The sequence below is a fragment of the Coffea eugenioides genome, unplaced genomic scaffold, assembly GCF_003713205.1.
Source record: "Coffea eugenioides isolate CCC68of unplaced genomic scaffold, Ceug_1.0 ScVebR1_168;HRSCAF=679, whole genome shotgun sequence".
Taxonomy (NCBI): Eukaryota; Viridiplantae; Streptophyta; class Magnoliopsida; order Gentianales; family Rubiaceae; genus Coffea; species Coffea eugenioides.
The window spans coordinates 170,683-195,052 of NW_020862109.1; positions in this window are offsets into that span (position 1 = coordinate 170,683).

Genomic DNA, 24,370 nt, shown 5'->3' on the forward strand with positions numbered 1-24,370 from the left:
GGCTTAGAATATTTTTCTTGGTTAATTTTATGAGCAATTATAGTTTTGAGATGTTTTTTCTAGCATTGGTGAATTTTTAGAAAATTAAGATTATCTATTGGATGTGGGACCCACTAGTGCGAAAAGTTCGGAAAAATTCGGCCAATAAGGTTAAGTTTCGGATACTGTGAAAAATTTATCGGGTGTTAAGAGATAAGTAGAGAGTGAGATTTGATTGATGAGAGAGAGAAAAGAAAGGATAGGAATGCATTTATGATAGTGACAAGTGTCACAAGATCATTGGAGTTGACTTAAGAAATACTATTCACATTTTTGACTTTTTTTGACCAAAGGATTAAATATCAAAAAATTCACAAAATTTCCTCATTTTTCTTTCTCCTTGGCCGGCTCTCTCTCACTCTTTTGCAAGAAGAAGAACTCTTCAATCTTCAAGCTTTCTACTAGCAAATCATCTAAATCAACCAAATAAACAAGATTCCACTCCATAAAATTCTATCTTCTAGTGCTAGTAAGGGTTGTAGTGAAGTTGTTTTGAAGAGCAAAGGTGTCCACAATCTCTCTTTCCCTTGTTTCTTGGTAAGTGATGCTACAACCTCTCCCCTAAACCTAATGATGGTTATATTATACTTAATGGTGGCATGAGTGAAGGAATATATGATTTATTTCTTGATTTGAAGAGTTTTGGTGAATTTTTTATTTTATTGGGAATTTTTCTGATTTAATATGAATGGATGTTGTAGCCATCTTTGATGATGGGCAATAGACTCTAATGACTCTAGTAGGTGTGAATTGTTGGTAAATGCAATCAATTTTGGCTTTGGAATGAAATGTGAAAAGTTAGGGTTCTTGAACCCCTATTCTGTCCGAAATTTTAGGTCATAGCTAGCGGCCGAATTGGACTTTGCTCAAAACATGAAAGTTGTAGGTATTGGTGAGTATGAAGTGCCTGCAAAATTTCAGGGCATTTGGAGTAGTATAGAGAGAGTTATGCAGTTTTTACTGTTGCTGTTTTTGGTGAACAGAATGTGCGGAACTGCGATAGTAATTTCCTATTTTGACTGGATTTGGTTTGGATTTTGAAGTTGGTGTCTTCTGATGAAATATTACTGGACGTCTTATCTATCATATTCCTTTGGAATTTCGGCATTGGGACTTGTATAGACTGAGTTGTGTTCATTACAGTTTTGTGTGATTTGCAAACCTGTTTTGGGAATTCTGGTATAGTATTTTGCATATTTGACCTAGTTGTGTTAGGAACTGGATTGAGTGACCTTCTACATTGTTGTAGCTCTGTTTCTTGGCTTCGAAACGGTGGGTCTTACACCCCCATCCGATAATCGTAGTGAATTTGACGCCATTACCGCAAAATAAGGGCAAAACAGTTTTTCTATTTGGGGCCAAGACTAATGCTATTTCTAATTTCTGGTTTGCTATCATGCTTATTTATGCATATGAGACCCTATTGGGGTTGTGTTCAGCATTGTTTTATGACTCGTCGTCGAGTCTCTCTTAGGGCTTGCTTTCATTTTGGTTGTTTCCTAGCTAACTTTTGTACTTGTATTGCTTTGAGCCTAGTGAACGGCTTTTGGGAGATGAGATGACTTTTGTGTGAGGTTTTGGGACTGATTTGAGGAAATCATGAAGCCTTAATGGCTGGAAAAGTAAGAAATTTAGGGGAAGTGCTGCCCGATTTTCTAGGCCGTTTGGTTCTTTTAAGTTGGATTTGCCTTTTGGTAGAAATGAAAGGGCTTTTGGGTTGTTTGCGCCTAGGTCTTCATGCAACCTTTTCGTTTCCAAGGGAATCGTGTTTTTGCATTCTTGCACTAGTATTTATTTGGCAAGGCGTACGACGTGTAGTCGAGCCTCACATGTGCATTATGTTTACTCGATTCTGGAAGTAAAACCTTCAATTGGTTTATTTTGGTTATTTTAGGGTTTCTTGGCGATTAAGGCCAATCTGAAGTGAAAACTTTTGAAGTTGAGCCGGTGAGTGTACCACTCCCCTCCATTGCTGTTTAACTTGATTTCTGCTCTGCAATTTGTTTAATTTGTTTGAGACGAGGGTGTACTTTATCACACTCGTTCTCTTGTCTGTCCATATGCCAATTTTGAGTGCCTATCTGAATCTGCCGTCTGAATCTGCTATCTGAATCTGCTATTCTGTATCTGTATCTGAATCTGTTATCTGTGTCTGCATCTGTTCGGATTTCTATGACCTATGAGCTCAATCCTGTGGCTAAGTTATTCGAGTCGGGCCGGCAAGGGCCTGGACGATTAGATAACGAACCACGGTAGTCTGTTCGGGAATTTTGGGTATTGAGACCCTTGATTCCGGTATACTCGAGTATTACCATTTCTGTTCGGTTGAGGTGAGCGGGCCCGGTAAAGGGGTGTTTGGTGGACGGAATTCGGTGATAAGAGGGGTCTACGGACGCGTTGGTTCTATATACGTTGACGGAGAGTCAACCGGTTTGGATCAAGTATTGCGCTGGAAATTTGGCTCCTGAGAGCCACCCGTATCCTTCTGATTTGAATCATTGGTTCCTTTGCTTTACATCTGACATGTGTGTCTGATTTGTTAAATGTGAAATGCCATGATGTCAATGCTATCTGTTTGGTACCTCATTGAGCGCAAGCTCACCCCGTTCTGTTCCTTTTGTTTTCCTTACAGGAAAAATAAATACTTTTGGACTGAATTTGATAATCGGTTGCCGACTTGAGCTAGTTGAACATATCTTTTGTATAGCTCATGTATTAAAACCCTAAGTGTACTTTTGGGGCGTTTCTCTTTTGATTTGGCAAACCGTGTATATGTAATATCTTTTGAAAGCTTTTGTATGTCCTTTTGGATTGTAATCGCTAAAGTTCAGATGTGAATGTTTGCGTGCTCTTTCGGTTGGGTTTTGACGGATCGGTTACTATTCATGACCGACTCCGGATTTCATTTTTTTATTTTGGGTTATTTTACCATTTTGACCTGTTTACGCTCGTTTGTAAGTTTCGGATCGCAATAGATAGCTCTAATCTGATCCGTAGTCCTGGCGAGAGCTGGGCAGGCAGTTCGCTAACCCCTTTGGTTCGCCTTAGGGGAAAATGGGGCTGTTACAATTGGTATCAGAGCCACTTCGCATGGTCTCTGCGCGGAGTGAGACTGGGCCAAGTGGTGTTGTGGTCCTAATTTCATGAATATGTCTAAGTGCTCGTTTGAGCGTAAGTTATGAACCGGGCATGTGATAAGTGTGCGAATCATTATCAGGGGACTCGAGGAAACTAGGTATGTATGTCGGGTAGGAATCTTTAAGAAGGATGGTTTACTCTTGGGACCGGCCGGCTCGAGTTGTGAATTATCTTAGATGGGATTCTTGTGCCCGGATACGGAAGAGATGAGAGCCTAGGTTAAAAAGGATTTGGGCGAACTAGAAATGTGATTCCATGGAACTTCGCGTGGTCTATTCGGGTATTGTTAAGCTTGATCACTCTTGATTAAGATATAAACGGTGTTGTTAAGCCTGACTCGTCTGAGGACGTAGAAGGTACGATCCGTAGGGTACCTTAGATTCGATGGATTCCGCTGATAAGAAAATTTCGAGGGCGAAATTTCTTTAAGGGGGAGAGAGTGTGAGAACCCGTATTGCCCTAATATTTTTCCTAGGGATTTTCCCCTTAATTTCATGTTTTCTGTATTTTCTGGCTTAGAATATTTTTCTTGGTTAATTTTATGAGCAATTATAGTTTTTAGATGTTTTTTCTAGCATTGGTGAATTTTTAGAAAATTAAGATTATCTATTGGATGTGGGACCCACTAGTGCGAAAAGTTCGGAAAAATTCGGCCAATAAGGTTAAGTTTCGGATACTGTGAAAAAATTATCGGGTGTTAAGAGATAAGTAGAGAGTGAGATTTGATTGATGAGAGAGAGAAAAGAAAGGATAGGAATGCATTTATGATAGTGACAAGTGTCACAAGATCATTGGAGTTGACTTAAGAAATACTATTCACATTTTTGACTTTTTTTGACCAAAGGATTAAATATCAAAAAATTCACAAAATTTCCTCATTTTTCTTTCTCCTTGGCCGGCTCTCTCTCACTCTTTTGCAAGAAGAAGAACTCTTCAATCTTCAAGCTTTCTACTAGCAAATCATCTAAATAAACAAGATTCAACTCCATAAAATTCTATCTTCTAGTGCTAGTAAGGGTTGTAGTGAAGTTGTTTTGAAGAGCAAAGGTGTCCACAATCTCTCTTTCCCTTGTTTCTTGGTAAGTGATGCTACAACCTCTCCCCTAAACCTAATGATGGTTATATTATGCTTAATGGTGGCATGAGTGAAGGAATATATGATTTATTTCTTGATTTGAAGAGTTTTGGTGAATTTTTTATTTTATTGGGAATTTTTCTGATTTAATATGAATGGATGTTGTAGCCATCTTTGATGATGGGCAATGGACTCTAATGACTCTAGTAGGTGTGAATTGTTGGTAAATGCAATCAATTTTGGCTTTGGAATGAAATGTGAAAAGTTAGGGTTCTTGAACCCCTATTCTGTCCGAAATTTTAGGTCATAGCTAGCGGCCGAATTGGACTTTACTCAAAACATGAAAGTTGTAGTTAATGGTGAGTATGAAGTGCCTACAAAATTTCAGGGCATTTGGAGTAGTTTAGAGAGAGTTATGCAGTTTTTACTGTTGCTGTTTTTGGTGAACAGAATGTGCGGAACTGCGATAGTAATTTCCTATTTTGACTGGATTTGGTTTGGATTTTGAAGTTGGTGTCTTCTGATGAAATATTACTGGATGTCTTAGCTATCATATGCCTTTGGAATTTCGGCATTGGGACTTGTATAGACTGAGTTGTGTTCATTACAGTTTTGTGTGATTTGCAAACCTGTTTTGGGAATTCTGGTATAGTATTTTGCATATTTGACCTAGTTGTGTTAGGAACTGGATTGAGTGACCTTCTACATTGTTGTAGCTCTGTTTCTTGGCTTCGAAACGGTGGGTCTTACACCCCCATCCGATAATCGTAGTGAATTTGACGCCATTACCGCAAAATAAGGGCAAAACAGTTTTTCTATTTGGGGCCAAGACTAATGCTATTTCTAATTTCTGGTTTGCTATCATGCTTATTTATGCATATGAGACCCTATTGGGGTTGTGTTCAGCATTGTTTTATGACTCGTCGTCGAGTCTCTCTTAGGGCTTGCTTTCATTTTGGTTGTTTCCTAGCTAACTTTTGTACTTGTATTGCTTTGAGCCTAGTGAACGGCTTTTGGGAGATGAGATGACTTTTGTGTGAGGTTTTGGGACTGATTTGAGGAAATCATGAAGCCTTAATGGCTGGAAAAGTAAGAAATTTAGGGGAAGTGCTGCCCGATTTTCTAGGCCGTTTGGTTCTTTTAAGTTGGATTTGCCTTTTGGTAGAAATGAAAGGGCTTTTGGGTTGTTTGCGCCTAGGTCTTCATGCAACCTTTTCGTTTCCAAGGGAATCGTGTTTTTGCATTCTTGCACTAGTATTTATTTGGCAAGGCGTACGACGTGTAGTCGAGCCTCACATGTGCATTATGTTTACTCGATTCTGGAAGTAAAACCTTCAATTGGTTTATTTTGGTTATTTTAGGGTTTCTTGGCGATTAAGGCCAATCTGAAGTGAAAACTTTTGAAGTTGAGCCGGTGAGTGTACCACTCCCCTCCATTGCTGTTTAACTTGATTTCTGCTCTGCAATTTGTTTAATTTGTTTGAGACGAGGGTGTACTTTATCACACTCGTTCTCTTGTCTGTCCATATGCCAATTTTGAGTGCCTATCTGAATCTGCCGTCTGAATCTGCTATCTGAATCTGCTATTCTGTATCTGTATCTGAATCTGTTATCTGTGTCTGCATCTGTTCGGATTTCTATGACCTATGAGCTCAATCCTGTGGCTAAGTTATTCGAGTCGGGCCGGCAAGGGCCTGGACGATTAGATAACGAACCACGGTAGTCTGTTCGGGGATTTTGGGTATTGAGACCCTTGATTCCGGTATACTCGAGTATTACCATTTTGTTCGTTTGAGGTGAGCGGACCCGGTAAAGGGGTGTTTGGTGGACGGAATTCGGTGATAAGAGGGGTCTACGGACGCGTTGGTTCTATATACGTTGACGGAGAGTCAACCGGTTTGGATCAAGTATTGCGCTGGAAATTTGGCTCCTGAGAGCCACCCGTATCCTTCTGATTTGAATCATTGGTTCCTTTGCTTTACATCTGACATGTGTGTCTGATTTGTTAAATGTGAAATGCCATGATTTCAATGCTATCTGTTTGGTACCTCATTGAGCGCAAGCTCACCCCGTTCTGTTCCTTTTGTTTTCCTTACAGGAAAAATAAATACTTTTGGACTGAATTTGATAATCGGTTGCCGACTTGAGCTAGTTGAACATATCTTTTGTATAGCTCATGTATTAAAACCCTAAGTGTACTTTTGGGGCGTTTCTCTTTTGATTTGGCAAACCGTGTATATGTAATATCTTTTGAAAGCTTTTGTATGTCCTTTTGGATTGTAATCGCTAAAGTTCAGATGTGAATGTTTGCGTGCTCTTTCGGTTGGGTTTTGACGGATCGGTTACTATTCATGACCGACTCCGGATTTCATTTTTTTATTTTGGGTTATTTTACCATTTTGACCTGTTTACGCTCGTTTGTAAGTTCCGGATCGCAATAGATAGCTCTAATCTGATCCGTAGTCCTGGCGAGAGCTGGGCAGGCAGTTCGCTAACCCCTTTGGTTCGCCTTAGGGGAAAGTGGGGCTGTTACATTCTACAACTCCCTCTCTCTTGTTTACTTGGTAAGTGGTGATGGAATATCCTCCTACACTTAATGATGTTTATTGGTGCCTAGTGGTGGCTAAAGTGTTGAAATTTGTGATTTATTTCTTGGTTTGAGATGAATTGGTGAAGTTTTTATTTTTTTGAGGAATTTTCTGGTTTAATGTGATCATGATGTTGTGGTTATTTATGATGGTTGGTAATGAGGGGTAATGACTCTAGTAGGTGTAAATGATTGGTAATTGCAACCAATTTTGGGTTTGGAAGGAATTTGAGGAAGTTAGGGTTTCATAACCCCCTTTTCTGTCCGGTTTTGTATCATATGGTTAGAGGCCGAATTGACCTTTTCTTAAAACATAAAAGTTGTAGGTATCGATGTGTTTGAGGTGCCTGTAAAATTTCAGGTCATTTGGAGTAGTGTAGAGTGAGATATGTCGATTTTACTGTTGCTGTTCTGGGTTGATCAGAATGTGCGAACTGCGATTGAAATCGTTTGTTTTGACTGGAATTGCTTTGGATTTGGATGTTGGTGTCTTCTGATGAAATGTAGCTTGATGTCTTAGCTACCGTATGCCTTTGGAATCAATGCATTTGGACCTGTATAGACTGAGTTGTACTGATTACAGAATAGTGTAATTTGTAAACCTGCAATTACGGTTCTGGTTTGTTATTTGGCCTATTGGACTTAGTTGTGCTGGGATTTGGACTGAGTGACCTTCTACATTGTTGTAACCCTGGTTCTTAGCTTCAAAATGGTGGGTCTTACACCCTAATCCGATAATCGTAGTGCAATTTGTGCCATTACCGCAAAATGACGTCAAAACTATTTTTCTGGTTTTGAGCTTAACTTTCATTTTCGGACTTTTCCCTAGCTGGACTTGTACTAGTACTACTTGGAGCTTGCTGAATGGCTATGTGATGAACTTGTTGTTGTGTGTGTACCTTTGGGACTGATTTGAGGAAGTAATGAAGCCATGATGGCTGGAAAAGTTAACAAATTCAGGGGAAGTGCTGTCCGAACTTTGAAGGAACTCGTTTGCATTGAGTTTGTGATTTAAGACTTGGATTTGAGCAAGGCAATGATATTTGATGGATGATTTCTGAGCCATGGAGGTGAGTGGCCTCAAACTATTTCTAAAAGTATTTATGAACCGTTTCTTGCATTATTTACTTTTGAACTGTTTCCAAATTTAATGTTGGAACTGTTTTCTTACATATCATGCGTGCTTGCATATCAGTGTCTTGTTATTATTGATTTTGCTTTCAATGATTGTTAAAACGAGTTTTCTAGGCGAGTGTGTACTTTATCGCACTCGACCTAAATAAATATGAAATTTTCAATGATTAATGATTAAATACTACTTGCGCATGAATGTAAGCCTTTTGGGCTGAACTGGCCATTGCCCCTTGTTACCGGTCGTCTCGAGCCAGAAGTGGACTCGGTCGGGCGATTAGGGACCTGGGTGAACGTTTGGTATACTCGAGTATTACCTTTGTAGGTTGGTGGAGGTTGGTGGAAAATAATGAAATGTCAAATGAAGGATAGGAGAACGAATGTATCATTTGCACGAATGTTACTATCGCTTTCCATTGTACATGTTTCTTGAATTATTGATACTCCATATTTAATGTTTTGTAAATGTTGAAATTGTTTCTGGACTTATCATTTGATTTGAATTAAACATCATTGAAATGAACTATGGTTAAAGCGATTTGATTACTGATTTTACTGGTTACTCGCTGAGCTTCTAGCTCACCCCAAAAATGTTTTATTCCCCTCCACAGGGCTCAAGGCGAAGGAAGGGCTTGTAGTGTTTATTCATGGATTATCTCATGTATGGATTGAACTTGGATTTCCTTTTGTGTAATCATTCATATTGGGATTGTATTGAACGTTTAAGAACGTTTAGAATTGATTGGATGTGTAATAGTCTAGTTTTAGACTTCCTACTGTATACCAATTGTGATCAAGGATCAGAGTGGCGCTGCGGAAGCGTGGACGCTTCGCTTTTGATATGTAAAGTTTGGGAACCTTTGATGTATATTTGATATATATATCTTGAAATTCAATTGAGGATTGTAGTGAACGACTGAGTCCCGGCGAGAGCTGGGCAGGCGGCCCGCCGAACCCTCTGGTTCGCCTTAGGGGGAGGTGGGGCCGTGACAGTTGGTATCAGAGCCTAGGCTTCAGATCTCTGTAGTGTATCCTAGGCTTGAAGTTTAGGATGCCGGACTGTGGGTTTGATTTGACTCTTAGTGTTTACTTGGAATGCTCGAGTGATTCTTTCGGGATGTCTCGACTTGATTGGTACAAGAGGGAATGTCGAGGACGACATTCTTTTAAGGAGGGGAGATTGTGACGCCCCGAAAAAAAATGAGTGTGAGAACCCGTAAATTCCCCTAATATTTTTCCTAGGGTTTTTCCCCTTTCATGGCATGTTTTCTGCATTTTCTGGCTTAGGAAAATTTTCTTGGTGAATTTTATGAGTAATTATAGTTTTTAGATGCTTTTTCAAGCATTGGAGAGTTTTTGAAAAATTACGGATATATAATGGACGTGGGACCCACTAGTGCGAAAAGTTTGGAAAAATTCGGCCAATAAGGTTAAGTTTTGGATACTGGTTGAAATTTATCGGGTGTTAAGAGATAAGTAGAGGAGGTGAAGTGATTGATGTGAGAGGAAACAAAAGGATAGAAATGCATTTATGAAGTGCCAAGTGTCACTATGTCTTTGGTTGGACTTTATGGGACACTATTCACCTTTTTGACTTTTTCCCATTAAGTTAAATATCTCAAAAAAATCAATAAAATTCACTCTTTTCTTCTTCTCCATGGCCGGCTCTCTCTTGAGCAAAGAAGAAAGAAACTCTTCACCATTTTAGCTTCCATTTAGTTCAATCTTCCAAAAACAATTGCCTAAACTAGTTTCTACTCCATAAAATCCCTCCATTAGGTGCTAGTAAGTTGTTTGGTGAAGTTTTTAAGGAAGCTAAGGTGTTCTACAACTCCCTCTCTCTTGTTTACTTGGTAAGTGGTGATGGAATATCCTCCTACACTTAATGATGTTTAATTGGTGCCTAGTGGTGGCTAAAGTGTTGAAATTTGTGATTTATTTCTTGGTTTGAGATGAATTGGTGAAGTTTTTATTTTTTTGAGGAATTTTCTGGTTTAATGTGATCATGATGTTGTGGTTATTTATGATGGTTGGTAATGAGGGGTAATGACTCTAGTAGGTGTAAATGATTGGTAATTGCAACCAATTTTGGGTTTGGAAGGAATTTGAGGAAGTTAGGGTTTCATAACCCCCTTTTCTGTCCGGTTTTGTATCATATGGTTAGAGGCCGAATTGACCTTTTCTTAAAACATAAAAGTTGTAGGTATCGATGTGTTTGAGGTGCCTGTAAAATTTCAGGTCATTTGGAGTAGTGTAGAGTGAGATATGTCGATTTTACTGTTGCTGTTCTGGGTTGATCAGAATGTGCGAACTGCGATTGAAATCGTTTGTTTTGACTGGAATTGCTTTGGATTTGGATGTTGGTGTCTTCTGATGAAATGTAGCTTGATGTCTTAGCTACCGTATGCCTTTGGAATCAATGCATTTGGACCTGTATAGACTGAGTTGTACTGATTACAGAATAGTGTAATTTGTAAACCTGCAATTACGGTTCTGGTTTGTTATTTGGCCTATTGGACTTAGTTGTGCTGGGATTTGGACTGAGTGACCTTCTACATTGTTGTAGCCCTGGTTCTTAGCTTCAAAATGGTGGGTCTTACACCCTAATCCGATAATCGTAGTGCAATTTGTGCCATTACCGCAAAATGACGTCAAAACTATTTTTCTGGTTTTGAGCTTAACTTTCATTTCCGGACTTTTCCCTAGCTGGACTTGTACTAGTACTACTTGGAGCTTGCTGAATGGCTATGGGATGAACTTGTTGTTGTGTGTGTACCTTTGGGACTGATTTGAGGAAGTAATGAAGCCATGATGGCTGGAAAAGTTAACAAATTCAGGGGAAGTGCTGTCCGAACTTTGAAGGAACTCGTTTGCATTGAGTTTGTGATTTAAGACTTGGATTTGAGCAAGGCAATGATATTTGATGGATGATTTCTGAGCCATGGAGGTGAGTGGCCTCAAACTATTTCTAAAAGTATTTATGAACCGTTTCTTGCATTATTTACTTTTGAACTGTTTCCAAATTTAATGTTGGAACTGTTTTCTTACATATCATGCGTGCTTGCATATCAGTGTCTTGTTATTATTGATTTTGCTTTCAATGATTGTTAAAACGAGTTTTCTAGGCGAGTGTGTACTTTATCGCACTCGACCTAAATAAATATGAAATTTTCAATGATTAATGATTAAATACTACTTGCGCATGAATGTAAGTCTTTTGGGCTGAACTGGCCATTGCCCCTTGTTACCGGTCGTCTCGAGCCAGAAGTGGACTCGGTCGGGCGATTAGGGACCTGGGTGAACGTTTGGTATACTCGAGTATTACCTTTGTAGGTTGGTGGAGGTTGGTGGAAAATAATGAAATGTCAAATGAAGGATAGGAGAACGAATGTATCATTTGCACGAATGTTACTATCGCTTTCCATTGTACATGTTTCTTGAATTATTGATACTCCATATTTAATGTTTTGTAAATGTTGAAATTGTTTCTGGACTTATCATTTGATTTGAATTGAACATCATTGAAATGAACTATGGTTAAAGCGATTTGATTACTGATTTTACTGGTTACTCGCTGAGCTTCTAGCTCACCCCAAAAATGTTTTATTCCCCTCCACAGGGCTCAAGGCGAAGGAAGGGCTTGTAGTGTTTATTCATGGATTATCTCATGTATGGATTGAACTTGGATTTCCTTTTGTGTAATCATTCATATTGGGATTGTATTGAACGTTTAAGAACGTTTAGAATTGATTGGATGTGTAATAGTCTAGTTTTAGACTTCCTACTGTATACCAATTGTGATCAAGGATCAGAGTGGCGCTGCGGAAGCGTGGACGCTTCGCTTTTGATATGTAAAGTTTGGGAACCTTTGATGTATATTTGATATATATATCTTGAAATTCAATTGAGGATTGTAGTGAACGACTGAGTCCCGGCGAGAGCTGGGCAGGCGGCCCGCCGAACCCTCTGGTTCGCCTTAGGGGGAGGTGGGGCCGTGACAGTTGGTATCAGAGCCTAGGCTTCAGATCTCTGTAGTGTATCCTAGGCTTGAAGTTTAGGATGCCGGACTGTGGGTTTGATTTGACTCTTAGTGTTTACTTGGAATGCTCGAGTGATTCTTTCGGGATGTCTCGACTTGATTGGTACAAGAGGGAATGTCGAGGACGACATTCTTTTAAGGAGGGGAGATTGTGACGCCCCGAAAAAAAATGAGTGTGAGAACCCGTAAATTCCCCTAATATTTTTCCTAGGGTTTTTCCCCTTTCATGGCATGTTTTCTGCATTTTCTGGCTTAGGAAAATTTTCTTGGTGAATTTTATGAGTAATTATAGTTTTTAGATGCTTTTTCAAGCATTGGAGAGTTTTTGAAAAATTACGGATATATAATGGACGTGGGACCCACTAGTGCGAAAAGTTTGGAAAAATTCGGCCAATAAGGTTAAGTTTTGGATACTGGTTGAAATTTATCGGGTGTTAAGAGATAAGTAGAGGAGGTGAAGTGATTGATGTGAGAGGAAACAAAAGGATAGAAATGCATTTATGAAGTGCCAAGTGTCACTATGTCTTTGGTTGGACTTTATGGGATACTATTCACCTTTTTGACTTTTTCCCATTAAGTTAAATATCTCAAAAAAATCAATAAAATTCACTCTTTTCTTCTTCTCCATGGCCGGCTCTCTCTTGAGCAAAGAAGAAAGAAACTCTTCACCATTTTAGCTTCCATTTAGTTCAATCTTCCAAAAACAATTGCCTAAACTAGTTTCTACTCCATAAAATCCCTCCATTAGGTGCTAGTAAGTTGTTTGGTGAAGTTTTTAAGGAAGCTAAGGTGTTCTACAACTCCCTCTCTCTTGTTTACTTGGTAAGTGGTGATGGAATATCCTCCTACACTTAATGATGTTTAATTGGTGCCTAGTGGTGGCTAAAGTGTTGAAATTTGTGATTTATTTCTTGGTTTGAGATGAATTGGTGAAGTTTTTATTTTTTTGAGGAATTTTCTGGTTTAATGTGATCATGATGTTGTGGTTATTTATGATGGTTGGTAATGAGGGGTAATGACTCTAGTAGGTGTAAATGATTGGTAATTGCAACCAATTTTGGGTTTGGAAGGAATTTGAGGAAGTTAGGGTTTCATAACCCCCTTTTCTGTCCGGTTTTGTATCATATGGTTAGAGGCCGAATTGACCTTTTCTTAAAACATAAAAGTTGTAGGTATCCATGTTTTTGAGGTGCCTGTAAAATTTCAGGTCATTTGGAGTAGTGTAGAGTGAGATATGTCGATTTTACTGTTGCTGTTCTGGGTTGATCAGAATGTGCGAACTGCGATTGAAATCGTTTGTTTTGACTGGAATTGCTTTGGATTTGGATGTTGGTGTCTTCTGATGAAATGTAGCTTGATGTCTTAACTACCGTATGCCTTTGGAATCAATGCATTTGGACCTGTATAGACTGAGTTGTACTGATTACAGAATAGTGTAATTTGTAAACCTGCAATTACGGTTCTGGTTTGTTATTTGGCCTATTGGACTTAGTTGTGCTGGGATTTGGACTGAGTGACCTTCTACATTGTTGTAGCCCTGGTTCTTAGCTTCAAAATGGTGGGTCTTACACCCTAATCCGATAATCGTAGTGCAATTTGTGCCATTACCGCAAAATGACGTCAAAACTATTTTTCTGGTTTTGAGCTTAACTTTCATTTCCGGACTTTTCCCTAGCTGGACTTGTACTAGTACTACTTGGAGCTTGCTGAATGGCTATGGAATGAACTTGTTGTTGTGTGTGTACCTTTGGGACTGATTTGAGGAAGTAATGAAGCCATGATGGCTGGAAAAGTTAACAAATTCAGGGGAAGTGCTGTCCGAACTTTGAAGGAACTCGTTTGCATTGAGTTTGTGATTTAAGACTTGGATTTGAGCAAGGCAATGATATTTGATGGATGATTTCTGAGCCATGGAGGTGAGTGACCTCAAACTATTTCTAAAAGTATTTATGAACCGTTTCTTGCATTATTTACTTTTGAACTGTTTCCAAATTTAATGTTGGAACTGTTTTCTTACATATCATGCGTGCTTGCATATCAGTGTCTTGTTATTATTGATTTTGCTTTCAATGATTGTTAAAACGAGTTTTCTAGGCGAGTGTGTACTTTATCGCACTCGACCTAAATAAATATGAAATTTTCAATGATTAATGATTAAATACTACTTGCGCATGAATGTAAGCCTTTTGGGCTGAACTGGCCATTGCCCCTTGTTACCGGTCGTCTCGAGCCAGAAGTGGACTCGGTCGGGCGATTAGGGACCTGGGTGAACGTTTGGTATACTCGAGTATTACCTTTGTAGGTTGGTGGAGGTTGGTGGAAAATAATGAAATGTCAAATGAAGGATAGGAGAACGAATGTATCATTTGCACGAATGTTACTATCGCTTTCCATTGTACATGTTTCTTGAATTATTGATACTCCATATTTAATGTTTTGTAAATGTTGAAATTGTTTCTGGACTTATCATTTGATTTGAATTAAACATCATTGAAATGAACTATGGTTAAAGCGATTTGATTACTGATTTTACTGGTTACTCGCTGAGCTTCTAGCTCACCCCAAAAATGTTTTATTCCCCTCCACAGGGCTCAAGGCGAAGGAAGGGCTTGTAGTGTTTATTCATGGATTATCTCATGTATGGATTGAACTTGGATTTCCTTTTGTGTAATCATTCATATTGGGATTGTATTGAACGTTTAAGAACGTTTAGAATTGATTGGATGTGTAATAGTCTAGTTTTAGACTTCCTACTGTATACCAATTGTGATCAAGGATCAGAGTGGCGCTGCGGAAGCGTGGACGCTTCGCTTTTGATATGTAAAGTTTGGGAACCTTTGATGTATATTTGATATATATATCTTGAAATTCAATTGAGGATTGTAGTGAACGACTGAGTCCCGGCGAGAGCTGGGCAGGCGGCCCGCCGAACCCTCTGGTTCGCCTTAGGGGGAGGTGGGGCCGTGACAGTTGGTATCAGAGCCTAGGCTTCAGATCTCTGTAGTGTATCCTAGGCTTGAAGTTTAGGATGCCGGACTGTGGGTTTGATTTGACTCTTAGTGTTTACTTGGAATGCTCGAGTGATTCTTTCGGGATGTCTCGACTTGATTGGTACAAGAGGGAATGTCGAGGACGACATTCTTTTAAGGAGGGGAGATTGTGACGCCCCGAAAAAAAATGAGTGTGAGAACCCGTAAATTCCCCTAATATTTTTCCTAGGGTTTTTCCCCTTTCATGGCATGTTTTCTGCATTTTCTGGCTTAGGAAAATTTTCTTGGTGAATTTTATGAGTAATTATAGTTTTTAGATGCTTTTTCAAGCATTGGAGAGTTTTTGAAAAATTACGGATATATAATGGACGTGGGACCCACTAGTGCGAAAAGTTTGGAAAAATTCGGCCAATAAGGTTAAGTTTTGGATACTGGTTGAAATTTATCGGGTGTTAAGAGATAAGTAGAGGAGGTGAAGTGATTGATGTGAGAGGAAACAAAAGGATAGAAATGCATTTATGAAGTGCCAAGTGTCACTATGTCTTTGGTTGGACTTTATGGGACACTATTCACCTTTTTGACTTTTTCCCATTAAGTTAAATATCTCAAAAAAATCAATAAAATTCACTCTTTTCTTCTTCTCCATGGCCGGCTCTCTCTTGAGCAAAGAAGAAAGAAACTCTTCACCATTTTAGCTTCCATTTAGTTCAATCTTCCAAAAACAATTGCCTAAACTAGTTTCTACTCCATAAAATCCCTCCATTAGGTGCTAGTAAGTTGTTTGGTGAAGTTTTTAAGGAAGCTAAGGTGTTCTACAACTCCCTCTCTCTTGTTTACTTGGTAAGTGGTGATGGAATATCCTCCTACACTTAATGATGTTTAATTGGTGCCTAGTGGTGGCTAAAGTGTTGAAATTTGTGATTTATTTCTTGGTTTGAGATGAATTGGTGAAGTTTTTATTTTTTTGAGGAATTTTCTGGTTTAATGTGATCATGATGTTGTGGTTATTTATGATGGTTGGTAATGAGGGGTAATGACTCTAGTAGGTGTAAATGATTGGTAATTGCAACCAATTTTGGGTTTGGAAGGAATTTGAGGAAGTTAGGGTTTCATAACCCCCTTTTCTGTCCGGTTTTGTATCATATGGTTAGAGGCCGAATTGACCTTTTCTTAAAACATAAAAGTTGTAGGTATCGATGTGTTTGAGGTGCCTGTAAAATTTCAGGTCATTTGGAGTAGTGTAGAGTGAGATATGTCGATTTTACTGTTGCTGTTCTGGGTTGATCAGAATGTGCGAACTGCGATTGAAATCGTTTGTTTTGACTGGAATTGCTTTGGATTTGGATGTTGGTGTCTTCTGATGAAATGTAGCTTGATGTCTTAGCTACCGTATGCCTTTGGAATCAATGCATTTGGACCTGTATAGACTGAGTTGTACTGATTACAGAATAGTGTAATTTGTAAACCTGCAATTACGGTTCTGGTTTGTTATTTGGCCTATTGGACTTAGTTGTGCTGGGATTTGGACTGAGTGACCTTCTACATTGTTGTAGCCCTGGTTCTTAGCTTCAAAATGGTGGGTCTTACACCCTAATCCGATAATCGTAGTGCAATTTGTGCCATTACCGCAAAATGACGTCAAAACTATTTTTCTGGTTTTGAGCTTAACTTTCATTTCCGGACTTTTCCCTAGCTGGACTTGTACTAGTACTACTTGGAGCTTGCTGAATGGCTATGGAATGAACTTGTTGTTGTGTGTGTACCTTTGGGACTGATTTGAGGAAGTAATGAAGCCATGATGGCTGGAAAAGTTAACAAATTCAGGGGAAGTGCTGTCCGAACTTTGAAGGAACTCGTTTGCATTGAGTTTGTGATTTAAGACTTGGATTTGAGCAAGGCAATGATATTTGATGGATGATTTCTGAGCCATGGAGGTGAGTGGCCTCAAACTATTTCTAAAAGTATTTATGAACCGTTTCTTGCATTATTTACTTTTGAACTGTTTCCAAATTTAATGTTGGAACTGTTTTCTTACATATCATGCGTGCTTGCATATCAGTGTCTTGTTATTATTGATTTTGCTTTCAATGATTGTTAAAACGAGTTTTCTAGGCGAGTGTGTACTTTATCGCACTCGACCTAAATAAATATGAAATTTTCAATGATTAATGATTAAATACTACTTGCGCATGAATGTAAGCCTTTTGGGCTGAACTGGCCATTGCCCCTTGTTACCGGTCGTCTCGAGCCAGAAGTGGACTCGGTCGGGCGATTAGGGACCTGGGTGAACGTTTGGTATACTCGAGTATTACCTTTGTAGGTTGGTGGAGGTTGGTGGAAAATAATGAAATGTCAAATGAAGGATAGGAGAACGAATGTATCATTTGCACGAATGTTACTATCGCTTTCCATTGTACATGTTTCTTGAATTATTGATACTCCATATTTAATGTTTTGTAAATGTTGAAATTGTTTCTGGACTTATCATTTGATTTGAATTAAACATCATTGAAATGAACTATGGTTAAAGCGATTTGATTACTGATTTTACTGGTTACTCGCTGAGCTTCTAGCTCACCCCAAAAATGTTTTATTCCCCTCCACAGGGCTCAAGGCGAAGGAAGGGCTTGTAGTGTTTATTCATGGATTATCTCATGTATGGATTGAACTTGGATTTCCTTTTGTGTAATCATTCATATTGGGATTGTATTGAACGTTTAAGAACGTTTAGAATTGATTGGATGTGTAATAGTCTAGTTTTAGACTTCCTACTGTATACCAATTGTGATCAAGGATCAGAGTGGCGCTGCGGAAGCGTGGACGCTTCGCTTTTGATATGTAAAGTTTGGGAACCTTTGATGTATATTTGATATATATATCTTGAAATTCAATTGAGGATTGTAGTGAACGACTGAGTCCCGGCGAGAGCTGGGCAGGCGGCCCGCCGAACCCTCTGGTTCGCCTTAGGGGGAGGTGGGGCCGTGACAGTTGGTATCAGAGCCTAGGCTTCAGATCTCTGTAGTGTATCCTAGGCTTGAAGTTTAGGATGCCGGACTGTGGGTTTGATTTGACTCTTAGTGTTTACTTGGAATGCTCGAGTGATTCTTTCGGGATGTCTCGACTTGATTGGTACAAGAGGGAATGTCGAGGACGACATTCTTTTAAGGAGGGGAGATTGTGACGCCCCGAAAAAAAATGAGTGTGAGAACCCGTAAATTCCCCTAATATTTTTCCTAGGGTTTTTCCCCTTTCATGGCATGTTTTCTGCATTTTCTGGCTTAGGAAAATTTTCTTGGTGAATTTTATGAGTAATTATAGTTTTTAGATGCTTTTTCAAGCATTGGAGAGTTTTTGAAAAATTACGGATATATAATGGACGTGGGACCCACTAGTGCGAAAAGTTTGGAAAAATTCGGCCAATAAGGTTAAGTTTTGGATACTGGTTGAAATTTATCGGGTGTTAAGAGATAAGTAGAGGAGGTGAAGTGATTGATGTGAGAGGAAACAAAAGGATAGAAATGCATTTATGAAGTGCCAAGTGTCACTATGTCTTTGGTTGGACTTTATGGGACACTATTCACCTTTTTGACTTTTTCCCATTAAGTTAAATATCTCAAAAAAATCAATAAAATTCACTCTTTTCTTCTTCTCCATGGCCGGCTCTCTCTTGAGCAAAGAAGAAAGAAACTCTTCACCATTTTAGCTTCCATTTAGTTCAATCTTCCAAAAACAATTGCCTAAACTAGTTTCTACTCCATAAAATCCCTCCATTAGGTGCTAGTAAGTTGTTTGGTGAAGTTTTTAAGGAAGCTAAGGTGTTCTACAACTCCCTCTCTCTTGTTTACTTGGTAAGTGGTGATGGAATATCCTCCTACACTTAATGATGTTTAATTGGTGCCTAGTGGTGGCTAAAGTGTTGAAATTTGTGATTTATTTCTTGGTTTGAGATGAATTGGTGAAGTTTTTATTTTTTTGAGGAATTTTCTGGTTTAATGTGATCATGATGTTGTGGTTATTTATGATGGTTGGTAATGAGGGGTAATGACTCTAGTAGGTGTAAATGATTGGTAATTGCAACCAATTTTGGGTTTGGAAGGAATTTGAGGAAGTTAGGGTTTCATAACCCCCTTTTCTGTCCGGTTTTGTATCATATGGTTAGAGGCCGAATTGACCTTTTCTTAAAACATAAAAGTTGTAGGTATCGATGTGTTTGAGGTTCCTGTAAAATTTCAGGTCATTTGGAGTAGTGTAGAGTGAGATATGTCGATTTTACTGTTGCTGTTCTGGGTTGATCAGAATGTGCGAACTGCGATTGAAATCGTTTGTTTTGACTGGAATTGCTTTGGATTTGGATGTTGGTGTCTTCTGATGAAATGTAGCTTGATGTCTTAGCTACCGTATGCCTTTGGAATCAATGCATTTGGACCTGTATAGACTGAGTTGTACTGATTACAGAATAGTGTAATTTGTAAACCTGCAATTACGGTTCTGGTTTGTTATTTGGCCTATTGGACTTAGTTGTGCTGGGATTTGGACTGAGTGACCTTCTACATTGTTGTAGCCCTGGTTCTTAGCTTCAAAATGGTGGGTCTTACACCCTAATCCGATAATCGTAGTGCAATTTGTGCCATTACCGCAAAATGACGTCAAAACTATTTTTCTGGTTTTGAGCTTAACTTTCATTTCCGGACTTTTCCCTAGCTGGACTTGTACTAGTACTACTTGGAGCTTGCTGAATGGCTATGGAATGAACTTGTTGTTGTGTGTGTACCTTTGGGACTGATTTGAGGAAGTAATGAAGCCATGATGGCTGGAAAAGTTAACAAATTCAGGGGAAGTGCTGTCCGAACTTTGAAGGAACTCGTTTGCATTGAGTTTGTGATTTAAGACTTGGATTTGAGCAAGGCAATGATATTTGATGGATGATTTCTGAGCCATGGAGGTGAGTGGCCTCAAACTATTTCTAAAAGTATTTATGAACCGTTTCTTGCATTATTTACTTTTGAACTGTTTCCAAATTTAATGTTGGAACTGTTTTCTTACATATCATGCGTGCTTGCATATCAGTGTCTTGTTATTATTGATTTTGCTTTCAATGATTGTTAAAACGAGTTTTCTAGGCGAGTGTGTACTTTATCGCACTCGACCTAAATAAATATGAAATTTTCAATGATTAATGATTAAATGCTACTTGCGCATGAATGTAAGCCTTTTGGGCTGAACTGGCCATTGCCCCTTGTTACCGGTCGTCTCGAGCCAGAAGTGGACTCGGTCGGGCGATTAGGGACCTGGGTGAACGTTTGGTATACTCGAGTATTACCTTTGTAGGTTGGTGGAGGTTGGTGGAAAATAATGAAATGTCAAATGAAGGATAGGAGAACGAATGTATCATTTGCACGAATGTTACTATCGCTTTCCATTGTACATGTTTCTTGAATTATTGATACTCCATATTTAATGTTTTGTAAATGTTGAAATTGTTTCTGGACTTATCATTTGATTTGAATTAAACATCATTGAAATGAACTATGGTTAAAGCGATTTGATTACTGATTTTACTGGTTACTCGCTGAGCTTCTAGCTCACCCCAAAAATGTTTTATTCCCCTCCACAGGGCTCAAGGCGAAGGAAGGGCTTGTAGTGTTTATTCATGGATTATCTCATGTATGGATTGAACTTGGATTTCCTTTTGTGTAATCATTCATATTGGGATTGTATTGAACGTTTAAGAACGTTTAGAATTGATTGGATGTGTAATAGTCTAGTTTTGGACTTCCTACTGTATACCAATTGTGATCAAGGATCAGAGTGGCGCTGCGGAAGCGTGGACGCTTCGCTTTTGATATGTAAAGTTTGGGAACCTTTGATGTATATTTGATATATATATCTTGAAATTCAATTGAGGATTGTAGTGAACGACTGAGTCCCGGCGAGAGCTGGGCAGGCGGCCCGCCGAACCCTCTGGTTCGCCTTAGGGGGAGGTGGGGCCGTGACAGTTGGTATCAGAGCCTAGGCTTCAGATCTCTGTAGTGTATCCTAGGCTTGAAATTTAGGATGCCGGACTGTGGGTTTGATTTGACTCTTAGTGTTTACTTGGAATGCTCGAGTGATTCTTTCGGGATGTCTCGACTTGATTGGTACAAGAGGGAATGTCGAGGACGACATTCTTTTAAGGAGGGGAGATTGTGACGCCCCGAAAAAAAATGAGTGTGAGAACCCGTAAATTCCCCTAATATTTTTCCTAGGGTTTTTCCCCTTTCATGGCATGTTTTCTGCATTTTCTGGCTTAGGAAAATTTTCTTGGTGAATTTTATGAGTAATTATAGTTTTTAGATGCTTTTTCAAGCATTGGAGAGTTTTTGAAAAATTACGGATATATAATGGACGTGGGACCCACTAGTGCGAAAAGTTTGGAAAAATTCGGCCAATAAGGTTAAGTTTTGGATACTGGTTGAAATTTATCGGGTGTTAAGAGATAAGTAGAGGAGGTGAAGTGATTGATGTGAGAGGAAACAAAAGGATAGAAATGCATTTATGAAGTGCCAAGTGTCACTATGTCTTTGGTTGGACTTTATGGGACACTATTCACCTTTTTGACTTTTTCCCATTAAGTTAAATATCTCAAAAAAATCAATAAAATTCACTCTTTTCTTCTTCTCCATGGCCGGCTCTCTCTTGAGCAAAGAAGAAAGAAACTCTTCACCATTTTAGCTTCCATTTAGTTCAATCTTCCAAAAACAATTGCCTAAACTAGTTTCTACTCCATAAAATCCCTCCATTAGGTGCTAGTAAGTTGTTTGGTGAAGTTTTTAAGGAAGCTAAGGTGTTCTACAACTCCCTCTCTCTTGTTTACTTGGTAAGTGGTGATGGAATATCCTCCTACACTTAATGATGTTTAATTGGTGCCTAGTGGTGGCTAAAGTGTTGAAATTTGTGATTTATTTCTTGGTTTGAGATGAATTGGTGAAGTTTTTATTTTTTTGAGGAATTTTCTGGTTTAATGTGATCATGATGTTGTGGTTATTTATGATGGTTGGTAATGAGGGGTAATGACTCTAGTAGGTGTAAATGATTGGTAATTGCAACCAATTTTGGGTTTGGAAGGAATTTGAGGAAGTTAGGGTTTCATAACCCCCTTTTCTGTCCGGTTTTGTATCATATGGTTAGAGGCCGAATTGACCTTTTCTTAAAACATAAAAGTTGTAGGTATCGATGTGTTTGAGGTGCCTGTAAAATTTCAGGTCATTTGGAGTAGTGTAGAGTGAGATATGTCGATTTTACTGTTGCTGTTCTGGGTTGATCAGAATGTGCGAACTGCGATTGAAATCGTTTGTTTTGACTGGAATTGCTTTGGATTTGGATGTTGGTGTCTTCTGATGAAATGTAGCTTGATGTCTTAGCTACCGTATGCCTTTGGAATCAATGCATTTGGACCTGTATAGACTGAGTTGTACTGATTACAGAATAGTGTAATTTGTAAACCTGCAATTACGGTTCTGGTTTGTTATTTGGCCTATTGGACTTAGTTGTGCTGGGATTTGGACTGAGTGACCTTCTACATTGTTGTAGCCCTGGTTCTTAGCTTCAAAATGGTGGGTCTTACACCCTAATCCGATAATCGTAGTGCAATTTGTGCCATTACCGCAAAATGACGTCAAAACTATTTTTCTGGTTTTGAGCTTAACTTTCATTTCCGGACTTTTCCCTAGCTGGACTTGTACTAGTACTACTTGGAGCTTGCTGAATGGCTATGGGATGAACTTGTTGTTGTGTGTGTACCTTTGGGACTGATTTGAGGAAGTAATGAAGCCATGATGGCTGGAAAAGTTAACAAATTCAGGGGAAGTGCTGTCCGAACTTTGAAGGAACTCGTTTGCATTGAGTTTGTGATTTAAGACTTGGATTTGAGCAAGGCAATGATATTTGATGGATGATTTCTGAGCCATGGAGGTGAGTGACCTCAAACTATTTCTAAAAGTATTTATGAACCGTTTCTTGCATTATTTACTTTTGAACTGTTTCCAAATTTAATGTTGGAACTGTTTTCTTACATATCATGCGTGCTTGCATATCAGTGTCTTGTTATTATTGATTTTGCTTTCAATGATTGTTAAAACGAGTTTTCTAGGCGAGTGTGTACTTTATCGCACTCGACCTAAATAAATATGAAATTTTCAATGATTAATGATTAAATACTACTTGCGCATGAATGTAAGCCTTTTGGGCTGAACTGGCCATTGCCCCTTGTTACCGGTCGTCTCGAGCCAGAAGTGGACTCGGTCGGGCGATTAGGGACCTGGGTGAACGTTTGGTATACTCGAGTATTACCTTTGTAGGTTGGTGGAGGTTGGTGGAAAATAATGAAATGTCAAATGAAGGATAGGAGAACGAATGTATCATTTGCACGAATGTTACTATCGCTTTCCATTGTACATGTTTCTTGAATTATTGATACTCCATATTTAATGTTTTGTAAATGTTGAAATTGTTTCTGGACTTATCATTTGATTTGAATTGAACATCATTGAAATGAACTATGGTTAAAGCGATTTGATTACTGATTTTACTGGTTACTCGCTGAGTTTCTATCTCACCCCAAAAATGTTTTATTCCTCTCCACAGGGCTCAAGGCGAAAGAAGGGCTTGTAGTGTTTATTCATGGATTATCTCATGTATGGATTGAACTTGGATTTCCTTTTGTGTAATCATTCATATTGGGATTGTATTGAACGTTTAAGAACGTTTAGAATTGATTGGATGTGTAATAGTCTAGTTTTGGACTTCCTACTATATACCAATTGTGATCAAGGATCAGAGTGGCGCTGCGGAAGCGTGGACGCTTCGCTTTTGATATGTAAAGTTTGGGAACCTTTGATGTATATTTGATATATATATTTTGAAATTCAATTGAGGATTGTAGTGAACGACTGAGTCCCGGCGAGAGCTGGGCAGGCGGCCCGCCGAACCCTCTGGTTCGCCTTAGGGGGAGGTGGGGCCGTGACAGACATGCAATTTTCACTTAGCACGTTGGATCACATAAGAGAGAGACAAAAAGGATAAAAGAAGTTATACCTCCCCGTTTGTGATGCTAGTAAAGTGATCAAAACTTAACTTGGGCTAAAGTCACCAAAAAAAGAGATAACTTGGGCTAAAATCATCAAACACAAAGGATTAATGCACCAATTTAATTTGAGAAAATTAAAGAAAATATGCAAATACAAACTCACTTGATCATAAAGCCCTTAAAATCATGAATTAAGTGCAATTTAAACAAAGCATGGTAGTCAATTGAAGCAAACAAGCAATGAAAAGTTGTAAAATTAAAGCTGCCAAGGACCAAATTGAGGAAATTATTCAATTGGTTGGGTCAT